Raw genomic sequence first — 14,071 nt, 5'->3', positions numbered from 1 at the left:
CTTAATTTAACCCCTTGTGAGGGAGAAACAATCCCCCACAGCAGAAGAGCAGGCTATGAGGCTGCAGTGAGGCCTCTCTGCACTAGTGCCTGTGGGCTGGAAGAACAGCCTCATCCTTTCCCTGCTTACGTGCATTCGCAGCTGCTGGAACAGTGTGATCACCGACCCCTTAATCCTTGCTCGGCCCATTCCCGGCCCCCAATATTATGGCAAACCTTTAGAGCAGCCACAGAGCTGCCCTCTGTCCCAGGCAGGGGAAGCAGAGATCTCCTGGCAGGGCTGGATTTCCAGGTAGGCACAGTAGGCATGTGCCTAGAGATGCCAGCGTTCTAGGGGTGCCTTAAAGTTAAAAGTGGGTTAAAATTTAATTTTTATGGAAAACACAAAGATCAGCTCTGTGTGTGTGTGTTCTGAAGATGCTGTGCCTAGGGGCACGTACAGTGTAAATCTGGCCCTGCCTCCTGGGTGGCTACCTCAACTCGTAAAGCCTTCCACCCCAGCACAGCCCTATCAGGGGGGCTTAAAATGTCTTGTGCATGCTCTTGCGCTTAAGTGAATTGCATTCTGAGCACACTTCTGTAACTGCTGTATAACTCGGTTGCATCAGAACTGTACCTCCATTGCCTTCTGCTGGATTAGAGTGAGACATTTAAATCCTCCAGGTGAATGAGGTCCCAGCCAGAGGTGACTTTCTTGCTGCCACATACTTATTGCGCTCTGGTTTGCAGTACAGGTCTGTCTCATCTTACGCGGGGGTTCCGTTCCGTGGTTAGCGCGTAAAGCGAAAACCGCGTATAGTCAAAATGACATTGAGTTGAATGGCGGGCGGAATCGCCCGCACTACAGAAACAGTATTTAAATTGTTCTCTTTTTTTTGTTTTTTGTTTTTGCCAACCACGTCAAGCTGAAATCGCGCATGTTAAATGCGACAAACCTGTATTACTGCCAACCATAAGCATTCAAAAATCCCAGTTCGGGCCCAAAAAATCACTAGTCTTTTAATATTATACATTTTGGGTTCTTTATGTTTGCCTTCTGGTTTTTCATAGAATCTAGGTCTAGAAGGGACCATTGTGATTGTCTAGTCTGATCTCTTGTATAACACAGACCATAGAACTTCCCCAAAATAATTCGTAGAGCAGATCTTAAAAAAACAAACAAACCCCAATCTTGATTTCAAAATGGTTGTGGTGGATTCTCCATCACTCACCCTTGGTAAATTGTTCCAGTGGATAATTACTCTGTCTGTAGCGAGGTGGGACTCACTCCTGTGGTGCCTCCTGCTGGTTGTTTCTGGGAATTAGCTCCTCCAGTCTCTGGAGCACCCTCTGCAGGCTGGTGTCCCGCTGCCGCTTGACCCCTGTGTCCCTCCCGGACCCGGTGCCCCGTTCTCTGGGGTGCTGCCCCCTGGCTGTACACCCCATAATCTTGGGGTCTCCTCTCCCCGGGGAACCCCTATCCCCACCTCGCCTCAGTATAAGGCTACTGCCAGTCATCGTCTAGCTCCCGCGCCCTGGGGCGACTGCAGGATCAGCCTACTCATCAGTGGCAAGGTTGGGTTTGGACCTGCTGCCTTTGCCTACCCCTGGGCTGCCCTCTGCAACCCCCAGTACCTGTTAGCCTTATGCTAGGCCGCAGCCTGGGGCTTTCCAGGCTGGAGCTCCCTGGCTCCTCTGCCTTTCCCCAGCCCTGCGCCACTCGGGTACCCTGTCTCTAGCTCCCTGCAGCCAGGCCCTTCTCCCTCTACAGCTAGAGAGAGACTGCTGAGTTCCTGGCTCCCAGCCTTTTTTATAGGGCCAGTTTGTAACTCTGGTGTTCGTAACTGGCATGCTGGGATGAGAAGCGCTTTCTAGGTACACGGTCTCTGGTCCAGCAGTGCACTTCCACGCATGCTTCATTGTAAACGTGTCTGACTAATGCCATTGATATCAATGAGGCCACACACTCAAAAGTTAGGCATGTGCTTAATTGTGGCATGCGCTCCTTGCTGAGTTGGGGATACAGGGTGGGTTGTATAAGAGACAGGAAATATTTTTTGTGGATGCCTGAATAAGGTGCAGGAGTCTGTGCTTAAGTGACCAGAAATCAAAACCCTAAAACAACCCCAAGCAAAACCCCCTCAAAACCCACATAACTGCTGTCCCCCGACACGGTAGGGAGGATTTTAGTAATTTTTTTTAATCAGTTCAGACTTCCACTTGCATGGATGATAGAGTTCATGCTTTAATAGTTGGCGGCTTTGAAGCTTAATTCTTGGTGGTTGGCTCACTCAAGACCTGGATTTAAATTCAGTGATAATTACTTGCTTTGTGTCCTGTCACACTTGGCTTGAAGTGCAAGTAGTAAGTAACCTTACTACGTACTTCACCCCCTATCCCCAGTGGAATACAAGAGACGTCCCACATGGTTCTAACTGGCACATGACTCGTCAAAGCCAGCTGAGATGAAGATTTCAGAATGCCTCTTGGAATTTCAGTGTTTTGGCAGTTTGTGCTATCATTGTTCTTTTTTTATTCCTATGTATTAAGAGCATGTTATCAGCGCATAATAATAATAATAATTAATAATAGGATATCTTTCCAATAACATTATTTTTTGGGGAGGGGAGGGTTGGTTTAACATATGGCGGGATGTTTTGTCAGGGCTGCATGCAGTGCCATGTGATAAAGATATATGTGCCTATATATACACGGAGATAAAGCTTGCTTCCATATATTTCATAGCTTTATTAAGTACAAATTCTGGCAAACCCAAATGGATGCTAACCCGCTGCTACACACAGGCCTGAAGCTTGCTTTCTCTCTCCATTACCTGCTGAAGTAAGTCAATAAATGATGAATATTAGGAAAGGTTTTGTAACTGAAATTGTTGGCCTAGTTTAAACACAGAAGTTGCCCTGGATTAACCCAAGAATTGTCTACATTTGAAAGTTTTACCAGTTGTACTGGTAAAATCCCTCATGTGGATCCTTTTTTTTCCCCCTGCTATAAGAATAGCTCCCCCCCCACCCCACCACTTTAGCTTACGCCCCTTTCTAAGGCTATGTCTGCACTGCCCACGTTATAGCGTGGCCATGGCAGCACTGCCGCAGACATGGATAGTGTAGACACGCTTTATCGCTGGGTTGTCCCCAATAAAACTTTGAAGTGTAGACTGGGGCTAAGTGACAGTAACAAGGGTAAATTGTTAAGTAACAAGAAAGTGAAACTGAGCTGTGCTTCCTGTTTCAGCCGTGGTGGTTGTAATGGGTCACAAGCACTGCCCCCTTTAAATGGCCACAAGCAGCACAAGGCTCAGTTAGTTCTGGTCTACACTGGGGGGGGGGGGGGATCGATCTAAGTGACGCAACTTCAGCTACGTTGTACTTAGATCGACTTACCGAGGTGTCTTCACAGTGGTGAGTCAATGGCTGCTGGTCCCCTGTCGACTCTGCCTGTACCTCTCTCGGCGCTGGAGTACAGGAGTCGACGGGAGAGCGCTTGGGGCGGGGGTGTCAATTTATCGCATCTAGACTAGACACGATAAATCGATCCCTGCTGGATCGATCGCTGCCTGCCATTCTGGCGGGTAGTGTAGACATACCCTGAGTGTCCACGGAGGCTGTCTCTGCATTCATGCCTAAGTCTTTTATTGGCGCATCCTGGGAAATGTGCAGCTACCCTATCCTGCCTCAGCTAGCGATGTGTCTGAGGGGCAGTGCGAACTGCTGGACTGAGAGGTGGGAGGGAGTTGAGCTGACCAAATGGATTACACAAACCTGGTGAGGGGGTCCTGTCCACACAGCCAAGAGCACACGCAGTGTGCCGAACTGGTTTCAGAGAGACAGCCAGGAGCTGACTTCAGCTTCTGGCAGAGGCTAAACATTTAGTGGACCAGGGCTGGTGAGTTTTAACCATCATATGTGCAGGCAAAAAAACCCCAACCTGTTGAGAGCCATCCATGCGACTAGCTGGTTACAAACTGGGTGGAAAGTTGTAGTGTAGACAGGGCCTTCAAGGTCCGATTGTCATGTTTCTACAGCACCTGGCACACTGGGGTACTGCTCCATGATTAGGGCTCTGAGGTGCTAAAGTAATAAAAATCACTGTGTAAAATAAATCTGAAGAGCTGAAAGAAATGCAGGCTGGTGTAGGTCTCTCATAAGCTGTAATGGAGGATAAAAATGAGCAGATTAACTGCTGCCCTCCTTGTCTCCGCGTATCCTGCAGCTAGCACTGCACTTGTTGGCTTGCTTTCAGTGGTGTCACGGTAAGCTTTTGCTGACTCTTACTGGTGCTAAAATAAACAACATGATTGATTTGCTTCTGAGAGACACAGACACCAGTCAGACTTGCATTAAGGCTTTTCATTTACACCACCCTATTGCATTGTAGAAACTGGTACAGACTCTTGGCCCATTCATTGCTCTTGTCTCAGGGCCAGATAGTGCTGCCCTTGCAAGGGGCATAGAAGGCACCAGAAGCAGCTGGAACCTGTGTGGTTTTGCTTTGTGTGGGGGAGTGTGAATGGGCAGAATGGTTTGTCCTGTTGGGATCCTGGAAGTGGGCGGGCGGAAGCCTTAGGGGAGGATCCACAAAGTCTGGGATCTCAGTTAATGACGGGGGACAACTAAAGATATAACAGGGACAGGAGTGAGGTCACAGGGCTAAATGAAGGGAACCTGACAGGGACACCGAGCAGAGAACCCCGGACAGCACCCACTGCTCCTCGAAGGTGTCAAGGGAGCCAGCGGACGCCACCCAGAGAAACTCTGCCCGGATGCGTGAATGGACGGAGGATCGGAAATAGGCCCCGCAGTTGCAGGAAACCCTGTCAGCCAACCTTGTTCCGGGCATCCGTATCCTCCTCCATATGCTGCAGAGCACAACCCCCTGGGGGCCCATTGTGTCTTGGCATGGAGGGTAATTTGGGGGAGTGGCTGTGCCACTGACTTCATGGCTGTGAAACTCCCATGCAGTGTTCCCTGTTCGGGGTGCAGTGGTCATGGAGTGACTCCAGTGCTGCTTTGTGACCTGTAGGACAGCCTGGCAGCTGATTTCCTTGGGTTGTGCACTGGTTTAGTGCTTAAAGATATTGCCAGGAGGTGGAAGCTTCTCTTGAGAATGTCTGTTAGAACCCATTCCTCCCGGATCATTCACAGAGGTTTCCAAACAGCTGGCTGGCACTGGCTCTTTGGATGAAGTCCTGGGCCCAGTGAAGTCAGTGGCAAAACTCTCAGGGTCAGGATTGCATCCTTTGTTTCCAATGAAGAGAAACAGAAGGGAGGGGGGCAAAGAAGTGACTAGCAAAAGTGTAAAATGCGTCTCAAGCTAAAGAGAGCTACAAACCTAAGGTTACTTTCCTATGCTGGCTAAGGCTGCAGTTTTCCCCGGGATGCTGTGCCACTGTGCGTGGGTGAGGAGGTGTCCATAAGGCAGGGGTAGTCAATTATTTTTTGTCAAGGTATAGTCAAGATCCTGATTCTGGAGGAAATAATTAAAAAGAAAAGTAATGATAAATAAAAAGATTTCAGGGTCTGTTCAAAAGCATCTGGTTTTGAATACCTCTGCCATAAGGCAATCACTGTCTTCAGGTGCTTTTTGCATAAAGAATGTGTCAAGGAACTTCCCCACCATAGAGACTGGATGAGCCCATCGTTCTGATGTATAGATCTGAAATTGCTTTTAGTAGCTGAAGTGAACAGGCAGAGGTTACTTTTCCCGAGTGCATTACTGATTTAAGTGGGAGATGCTTTAAAACATTTGTTTTCCTCCACTTAAACGAGCACTGCTTATCTTTTCAGGCTTGATCCTGGTCTTTTTCCCTGAATCAGCTTTTCAGCCACGATGCACAGCCTTGCAGAAGCAGAGTGGAAGGCATGAATTGCTAGCCACTGCTTTATGTAGGTTCAGGGCCAGCTCCAGGCACCAGCCCAGCAAGCAGGTGCTTGGGGCGGTGAAGGGGAAGGGGCGGCACATCGGGGTCTTCGGCAGCAATTTGGTGGCGGGTCCCTCACTCCCTCTTGGAGCAAAGGACCTGCCGCTGAAGACTGAAGCGGCAGCGGTAGAGCTGATCGCAGTCGGGTGTTGTGGTGTTTTTTTTTTTGTTTTTTGTTTTTTGTTTTTTTTGCTGCTTGGGGCGGCAAAAACCGTGGAGCCAGCCCTGTGTAGGCTCCTAAGTGCATCTCTGTGCATCAGGAATGCAAGTCCTTAATCCCGTCCCAGTGTCTAGGCTCAGCAGCCCTATTTGCACTAGAGTATTTTGGGATTGCATTGCATTCTCTAGCGTGCCTGTGAAATAGGCCCTGCTTAGGTGCAGCCGAAAGGGGAGACTGTCAGGTTGCAATTCCCTTCTTACCAGCCATCCATCCCCAGCACAAGTTCAAGCTGCAGGGGGCAATGGTGTTCGGTCTCGCAGGAGCTTTGCATGAGTGATCTGGGATACTTGACGGTTTTTAAGCTTAACCTTTGCCTGCATACACCAATTATTTATCAAGCGCCCATCATTGCTCTTGACATTTTGCTAACCAGTCAGATGTTTTGCTAACCCAGACCTGTGTAGGCATACTGGATCTTGCCTCAGCACAGGGGGCTGGACTAGATGACTTCTTGAGGTAGGATCCTGTCCTACATTTCTGTGATTCTACGGCTCCCTGCCCCAAAGAGTGTACAGGCTAGTTCAGATACACACACTGCCTAGTAGGTCTGTCGGAATTGGAAGTGGTGCAAGAAACTAGCAGTGGTCTCTCTTGAAAGGTTTGTATTGGTGCCTTTGGTCTTCCCCAATCAGGAAGCCAGCTCAGTATCTCTTCAGGATGGTGCGCTCTAATTAATTACCTAGCATGGGGGGGTGTGTGTGTGTGTGTGCGCGCAAAAATTCTCTTTTGTGAGTCATACAACATTTTGATCAAATAAAATCATCCCCCTCCCTCTGTTGTACACACACTTCCAAGGCATAGCAGCACTCCTGTCCTGGCTAGCATCCAAAGACCGATAATGTTTACTATAGAATACTTTCCTTTAGCTCCATCAATGCTACAGTTTTATCCCGTATTAGGAAACGGTTTCTGCTAACACAGCTATGCCAGCCGGTGCCGATGGGGCATAGCCTTGTTAAAATTTCCTTGAAAACCTGTCCGAGACTAGGTTAATGCTTAGAATTTTATACTGTTTAGCACTTACATAGCACTGCTTTTTGGTTTTTTTTTTATTTGAATCTCTTCAAGGTTAAGAGAGTACTAGTTGTAAATCATATTTTTAAATAAATTTCCCTTACTTGGGTTACTAATTTCATCTTTCCAGATTAAAACAAAAATAATTTTAGAAATCTGTCTTGCTCTGCTAATGCCGATGGTCGTCTCTTACGTTGCAGCTTGGGCAATAAAAATAGACTAGTCAGTTTTGCTCTTTGGTTCTCCTCTACTAACACAATATTGGCCTAATAATAGGCGCATATTCTCTGCGTGGTGTGTGAGGTGGGCAATGGGGGAAGGGCTCTTACGGGAGTAAAAAAAATCAAATAAATGTTTTTCTGTTGTGCTCATGTTCTGTCAAACTGCTTCAGTTTTTACAAAATGTAAATCTGAGGCCTAAATCTTCCTGGCTGAGCCTTTCAGACTTGCTGATCTCTGCCCTTTCTTGGCCTCAATTCAGAGAACAGCAGCTGAGCGTGATAACTGTGCAGAATACTACACTGTGGGTTTGTCATAGGGTGACCAGATGTCCTGATTTTAGAGGGACAGTCCCAATATTTGGGAATTTTTCTTATATACACAATACCGTATCTGAGGCCTGGTCTACATTAGGAAATGAGGTCGGTAGAACTGTGTTGCTCAGGGATGCGAAAAATTTGCACCCCGGAGTGACACAGTTAAACCGACCTAACCCCTGCTGTAGATGGTGCTAGGCAACAGGAGAATTCTCCTATAGCTACGGCCCCTTGGGGAGGTGGAGTACCTACGGTGACAGGAGAACCCCTCCCATGGTTGTATAATTGGGAGGGGTTGTATAATTGTAGGTCGTGTTTTAATGGAAGTGCTACAGCTGTGCTGCTGCAGCATTTTAAGTGTAGAGAAGCCAATAGTTTCATTATTTTTGGGGGGGCCAGTGGAAATAAAACCTTTCTTTGCATTGTCTGTAATAAAATGGACTGCAGAATACGGCTACAGTGGGTAGTGAAGTTCTGTAGATGCCTTTAATAATCCTGACGCACGTGGTTGAGCTGTAGTGTGCATGCTGAAATAGAAAAACAAGCCTTTGCTTTAAAAACAACCCTGTACTTTAAAACTAATCGCTGCACTTGGGACTCTAACAGTAAATATTTAACAGGTGAAACTCCCTTTCTCTTCTGTCCTCTCATTGAATTCCTTAACTAATTAGTAATGACTATTTTAACTTTGGTCCATGCAGTCGTTAATCACCTGGACTCCCCTAGCCACTCAGAATTATGTGGCACTCTTAACTTTCCATTATCTTGTTTGTTGTGTGACTCACTTGTATGTTGCCGTTGAAGGTTAGTTGTTGCCGTTCAAAGGCTGATACCTTCTTGCCTACAGAGCTGTTGTGTTTACCATCCACCGCATTGGCTGCATTTAGGGAGGGAGGGATAGCTCAGTGGTTTGAGCATTGGCCGGCTAAACCCAGGGTTGTGAGTTCAATCCTTGAGGGGGCCATTTAGGGATTTGGGGATTGGTCCTGCTTTGAGCAGGGGGTTAGACTAAATGATCTCCTGACGTCCCTTCCAACCCTGATATTCTATGATTCCCTCATGTAATTTTACACTTCACTGGTCCTTGCCATATGCAATTATTTGATGGCCTTAATCAGCAAGAGGGAAAATGGTCTTGTGGTTAAGGCACTGGATAGCACTTGAGAAATTTCCTGGCTTTGCTGTAGACTTCCTGTGTGATCTTGGGCACGTCATTTAGGGCATTTGTACACTGCAGCTGGGAGTGAGGCTCCCCGCCCCGGTAGACAGATTCTGCTAGCTCGCCTTGAGCTCGCATGCATTGTGGCTCTGGTGGAAACTCAGATTGGGTGGGCTTGAAAGCCTGAGCTGTCCCCTGATTCCTATTTCTAACAGGCTACCTCGAGCCAGAGTAGCACAGGTCTGTCTACCTGAGCTGGGCGGCTCTCTCTCTCTCTCAGCTGTAGACACACCCACGCTCAGTGCAGCAAGGTGATGAGCATGACCCTGCTCCAGTTTCAAATTAAGAATGTGAATAATTCCAATGGCTTCAGTCTGAGTGTTCATTGACTTAAACATGCTCTTAAGTGCTTTGCTGGAGCAGGGTCAGAGTGCTCAGGATTGGGTAGGATGGAGTCCTTCCTCTCTCTCTACCTCAGATAATGCTTCCTACGTCTCACCCTTAGTCCCAAAGTTTACAACCAAACTAGATAAAACAGACAATCACAGTATGTGCATGTACAGCACCTAGCACAATGAAGCTCTGATCTCATTTGGGGTCCCTGGGTGCTATTGTAATATAGATAATTGTAGAGGAAGAAGAAAAGTAATACAGGCTGGTCCAAGTGTGTGTGGCGGTGTTTGTTTTTCTTTTTGCTAGGAGTTAAGGGATGAAAATGAGCAAAAGAAAATTAAGCTGGACAGTAAGAACTGTTAAGTTAGTTTCTCAAAAGAAATGGGGAAAGCGATTTATTGAGAAATCTAAAATTGGACTTGAAGAACCACAGGAAAACTACTGCAAGTTACAGTACTGTACTGGGTGGAGACATGGAATGGATGCAAAATGTAAGTCTTTTCATGTCTAATTTCTATGGTGACATAGAGATTAGTATTTTTCCTGTGTCCGCACGTTTTGCAGATACTTAGATGGATAGCGAAAACTCTCAGCTAAAGGCTTTTAGACCATAATTACCTTTTTTGGTAGAAGTTTAATTCTACAGGCCTTTTCAGGCCTTGTATAGCTGTCAAGGTCAATGAAGTTTGCTGTGTGTGTATGAAAAGGAATTTCATAGGATTCAAGACCGTTCTGAAGCTCCTTGAAGTAAATGAAAGATTCTCATTGATTTCCCTGGGCTTTGGATCAGGATCTCTGAGGTCTTGTCTTCATTGGGAGGAAAAAAGTGTGTTTTTTAGCTTGAGTTAGCTAATGCAAGGTAAAATCCTAGAGACACCAAGGCAGTTTATAGTGTTCACTTGAGTTAGCTGGTCCAGTTAGACTATGGTGGAGCCGTTTAACTCGACCTGAAACTCATGTGCAGACTACAAATTGCCTTGTCTGCACTATACAGTGTTGTTGTAGCCATGTTTGTCCCAGGACATTAGACAGATATTAGAGATATTACCTCACCCACCTTGTCTTTACTAACCTTTTATCTTCTGTAAATTAGCTCAAATTAAGAATACATCTTTTTTTCTTTCATTGAGGACATAGCATAAACATGTGGTTCAATACAATCAAGGGAGCTTCTCTGTTCGGGACAGTGCTTACGCCTCATCAAAGTCAATGGGATTTAAGCACGTGCTTAATTTTAAGCATGCACTTTTCTGACTCCAAGCCTTTAAAGAGAAGGCCTGGCAAGGATTATGTCATGGGTTTGTTTTTTGTACTTTCAGTTGACACTATTAACAAAACAAATGATTATCCCACTTTTTATTTGACCCTGTGCTATTGAGGCTGTTTGTTTGAGCTTTCATTGCTCACTCGCTTGAACATGTAAAAGGGAGCCACCTTCCCATGCTGTTTAAGGGAGAAAAAAAATCCTAGTGCTGTCAGATGACCTTTGCTGCCTTTAATAAAGGGGGATTAAAAAAGCACCCCAGTACAAGGAGTTGTTTGGGTTTTCTTTCACAACTCGCTCTGCAGTAGCTCTCCATTTTCAGCATCTGGATATGCACCTGTGTAGCCATTTTAAAATCTTTTATCCACCTTAAGGCTATGTCTACACTAGAGACCTTACTGCAGCATAGCTGTACCACTGCAGCTGTGCCACTGTAAGATCTCCCATGTAGCTGCTGTCTGCTGAGGGGGGAGAGCTCTCCCGCCGGCATAATTAAACCACTTCCAACAAGTGGCGGTCTAAACCAGCGCTTCTGTCGGTGCAACTTCTATCGGTCAAGGGTGTGGGGTTTTTTTTTCCCCCACTAAGTTTTACTGACAAAAATGCTAGTGTAGACATAGCTTTTTTGTCAAATTGCTGAGGTTTGACAGGAATAGAAGCCCAGATTCTGAGACCTGTGCCCGCACTGAATAGTATCTTACTCAATGAATAGTCCCATGGACATCAATGGAACCACTTGTGCAGTAGGGTGTGACGCCATAGGAGCAAAGGTATGGGATTCTGGCCTGAAATACGCTTCTCTTAGCCAAGGATTGAGAGGAGAAAGAGGGGCATAACCAAGATACAGTTGATGTGGGTAAGCTATGTTTGAGTGAATTTATTTTCGTAACTGTTCCACTTCTCTGCAGTTCCTTTGCCAAAACTTTCCCTCCGTGTACTGGTGTGTAAACTGTGTTTAGACATTTTCTCCTGAAGTGTGAAGGCATGTAAGCCCAATTAACTATCTACTTCCAAGCATCGATGTCCTCCCCCTTCCTTGTCACTCCGATGCCTTTCCCAGGGCAGGCAAACTTTTTCTTTTTCTTTTTAAAAGGAAGGAGGCAAAAAAAACAACAACCCCTGAGCTCTTTAAAGGATCTGACAGGTAGATGGAAAGTTGTTTCAGACCATGGCCCTTTAATTACTTTATCATTCATATCACCTGCATCGGGTAAAGCATCTTGAACTGTTAGCTCTTCAGAGCAAGTTGTGGTGATCTTGTTAAACTTTGTGAATCTAGTAATTCTTTCTTGGTATACAAGTGTTTAGATTATACAGTATTTATAAAAGACTCTTAGTAGCATGCAAAGGTCAACTGAAAGATACAAACTGCTGTGGCTATAAGTTTTTATTTGGAATGTGTAGTAAATCCAGTGTGGAAGGAATGATTGCTTTTCCCTCTGTCTCTCTATCCCATGTAACAGTCTGTTTCTTTCTTTCTCGCAAGGTCCCAAGCCCGATCTCTTGACCATTTTGGAATAAGCAATGGAGCAGTCCAGCAACTTTTTCCCTCCAAAACATTCAAGGATTTCCAGGACCACAGGATTTACAGAACCACCGAAATCTCTGGAGAATGTCAACAGTGGATGAAGCTGATGGTGAAAAATAAGTGTAGCAATTCTGCCGGCCCCTGGCATCCCTGGTTTTTCTTTTGTTACTGAAAGTGAATTGGGAAGGAAACGCCTCTGTTCTCTGAGGATATTTCGTCAGTTGTTTGCCATCTTTACTGGAATTGCTTCAGTTATTAGTTTCACAAAGAGGAGAAACAATGCCTGTTACACTCAGTGGAGATGTATTTATTTTTCACAGCAGTTCAAGAGCAGCATGTGTGTGTTGAGCAGGTATGTGTGTGGTTTCCTAATTCATACGCCAGTTATGTTTCCTGATGTTTGAGGAGTAAATAATTTGCCTTTTCTCCCACCCCTTAAAGGTGTAAGACCCTTTCTAGTTGCCTGGCACCATGTTTGAAGATTGGGTTACCTTTTTAAAGGGGGTAGCAAATATCCTGAAACGGATATGTATGAGACTGTCTGTTTGTTTGTTTTTTTGCTTCGGATAACACATGTTGACAATAATAATCTGGCATTCATGAAAGGTGTCTTTGGAACCCTTCAGGATACAAGTTATTTGCACGGAATTTCCATTATCCATCACTGAAGTGCAGACACCTCCGAGGTGGAACACGGCTGCACTAAGAGCAAGTTACTGCCAAAAGTCTTCTGTAGTCTCCTTTTTCTCATAGTTGTCAGCCCATTCCTAAATTGCCAAAGGCCACCGCACTTGGCTTAATGGGAACAGTCCTGCAAGCTCATCTAACAGCTGATGCTTATGGCAGAGCCTTTGGGAATCCGTGGAATTTTAGCATCCCCAAAGTTGTTGTTTAAACCCCCCCCCCCCCCCATAAATTCTGCAGAAAACATTTCCCACTGTTCTCCTTGCAAGAATATCCTCTTCACTATAACAGTTGTGAGGCTGGTTACTGTGCATATAGACAAACCAAAGCAGGAGCTCCGAGGAGTGCAACCTTCCCCCATTCTTCTCCATGGAATGATAACCCTAAAGCGTGCTGCCATTTTTGTTAGGAAGTTGCAGCAAATCCAGTGTTTTGCCCTGCTTCCCACCCAGGCTGTAATTGCTGAGTTCCAGAAACCCTCTGTAGTCACAGCCGTAAGTCGGGAAATGGGTGAATCTCAAAAGGTTTAAAGGAAAGTAATGGAGATGTTCAATCTAGTGTGTGTATATACATTGTATACAATGTGTATGTAAAATGGATGCATTTGTGTATATGCACAAAATATTTTATAGCAGGTGTGTGATGTACTGTGAAGTGTGTTTGTGCATGCGTGTACTCTTAGCTAGAGTTCAGAAGTTTAATTAAACACTGAGAAGTTTGGATGCTTATCCTGATCCTTGAGTCTGAGAAACGGCTGATGCAACTCCCATCCGCCACCAATTAATTCCTCCTTGTGAATCCAAGTCATCCTATTATTCAATATATTTAAAACATGGAATAGACGTGCACATTGTCTGAATCTGTGTCGAACTTGTTCATTTAATTTCAAAGGGGATGATTTGAGTATTTAATCCAATCTGTCTCCTCTTAATTTAAACACATTTTAAGAGAAGAATAACATAGTCTAGAACCTTGCTTATCTATAAAAAGGGGCTAATTTTAAATTTTTAAGTAAGTTATTCCCATTAAAATACAGAAGTAGATGAATCAATAGTTCTAGTGATAAAAATTTCCATTTTTATAGATAACTGCATTGAACTTTGATACTTTTATTTTAAATGAAAGTTTTTTGTCAGGCTGGATTATGCTGTTGGTCCCTGCAAGTGATGTTTTTCTATGAATATCAGTGTTTTGTTAATTGCCATTGGAATTTATTTTTAAATGTATCTCTTCAGCATATTTTAATGAATAGGAATATTTTGGTAAGGATCTGGAAAAAAAACACCACACCAACACATTAGCATTTGATTAATCTGGCCTCTGGACTATTCATTTAATAACAGGAGGCATTAATAGA

At 45.1% G+C, this 14,071-nt stretch overlaps 1 long non-coding RNA gene across 1 annotated transcript in view; it reads left to right on the top strand.

Moving 5' to 3' along the window:
• Nucleotides 1-13,636, top strand: part of LOC123364405 — a 66,418-nt gene extending 52,782 nt beyond the window's left edge. The window contains exon 3 of the long non-coding RNA XR_006577095.1: nucleotides 11,989-13,636. This is a non-coding gene — a long non-coding RNA (uncharacterized LOC123364405). The remainder of the gene's footprint in view (nucleotides 1-11,988) is intronic.
• The last annotated feature ends 435 nt before the right edge of the window (nucleotides 13,637-14,071 follow it).

Source organism: Mauremys mutica, chromosome 2 (assembly GCF_020497125.1).
Source record: "Mauremys mutica isolate MM-2020 ecotype Southern chromosome 2, ASM2049712v1, whole genome shotgun sequence".
In the NCBI taxonomy this organism is placed as follows: Eukaryota; Metazoa; Chordata; order Testudines; family Geoemydidae; genus Mauremys; species Mauremys mutica.
Note: the sequence above shows the minus strand (reverse complement) of the source record. Positions and strands in the feature narration are given on the sequence as shown.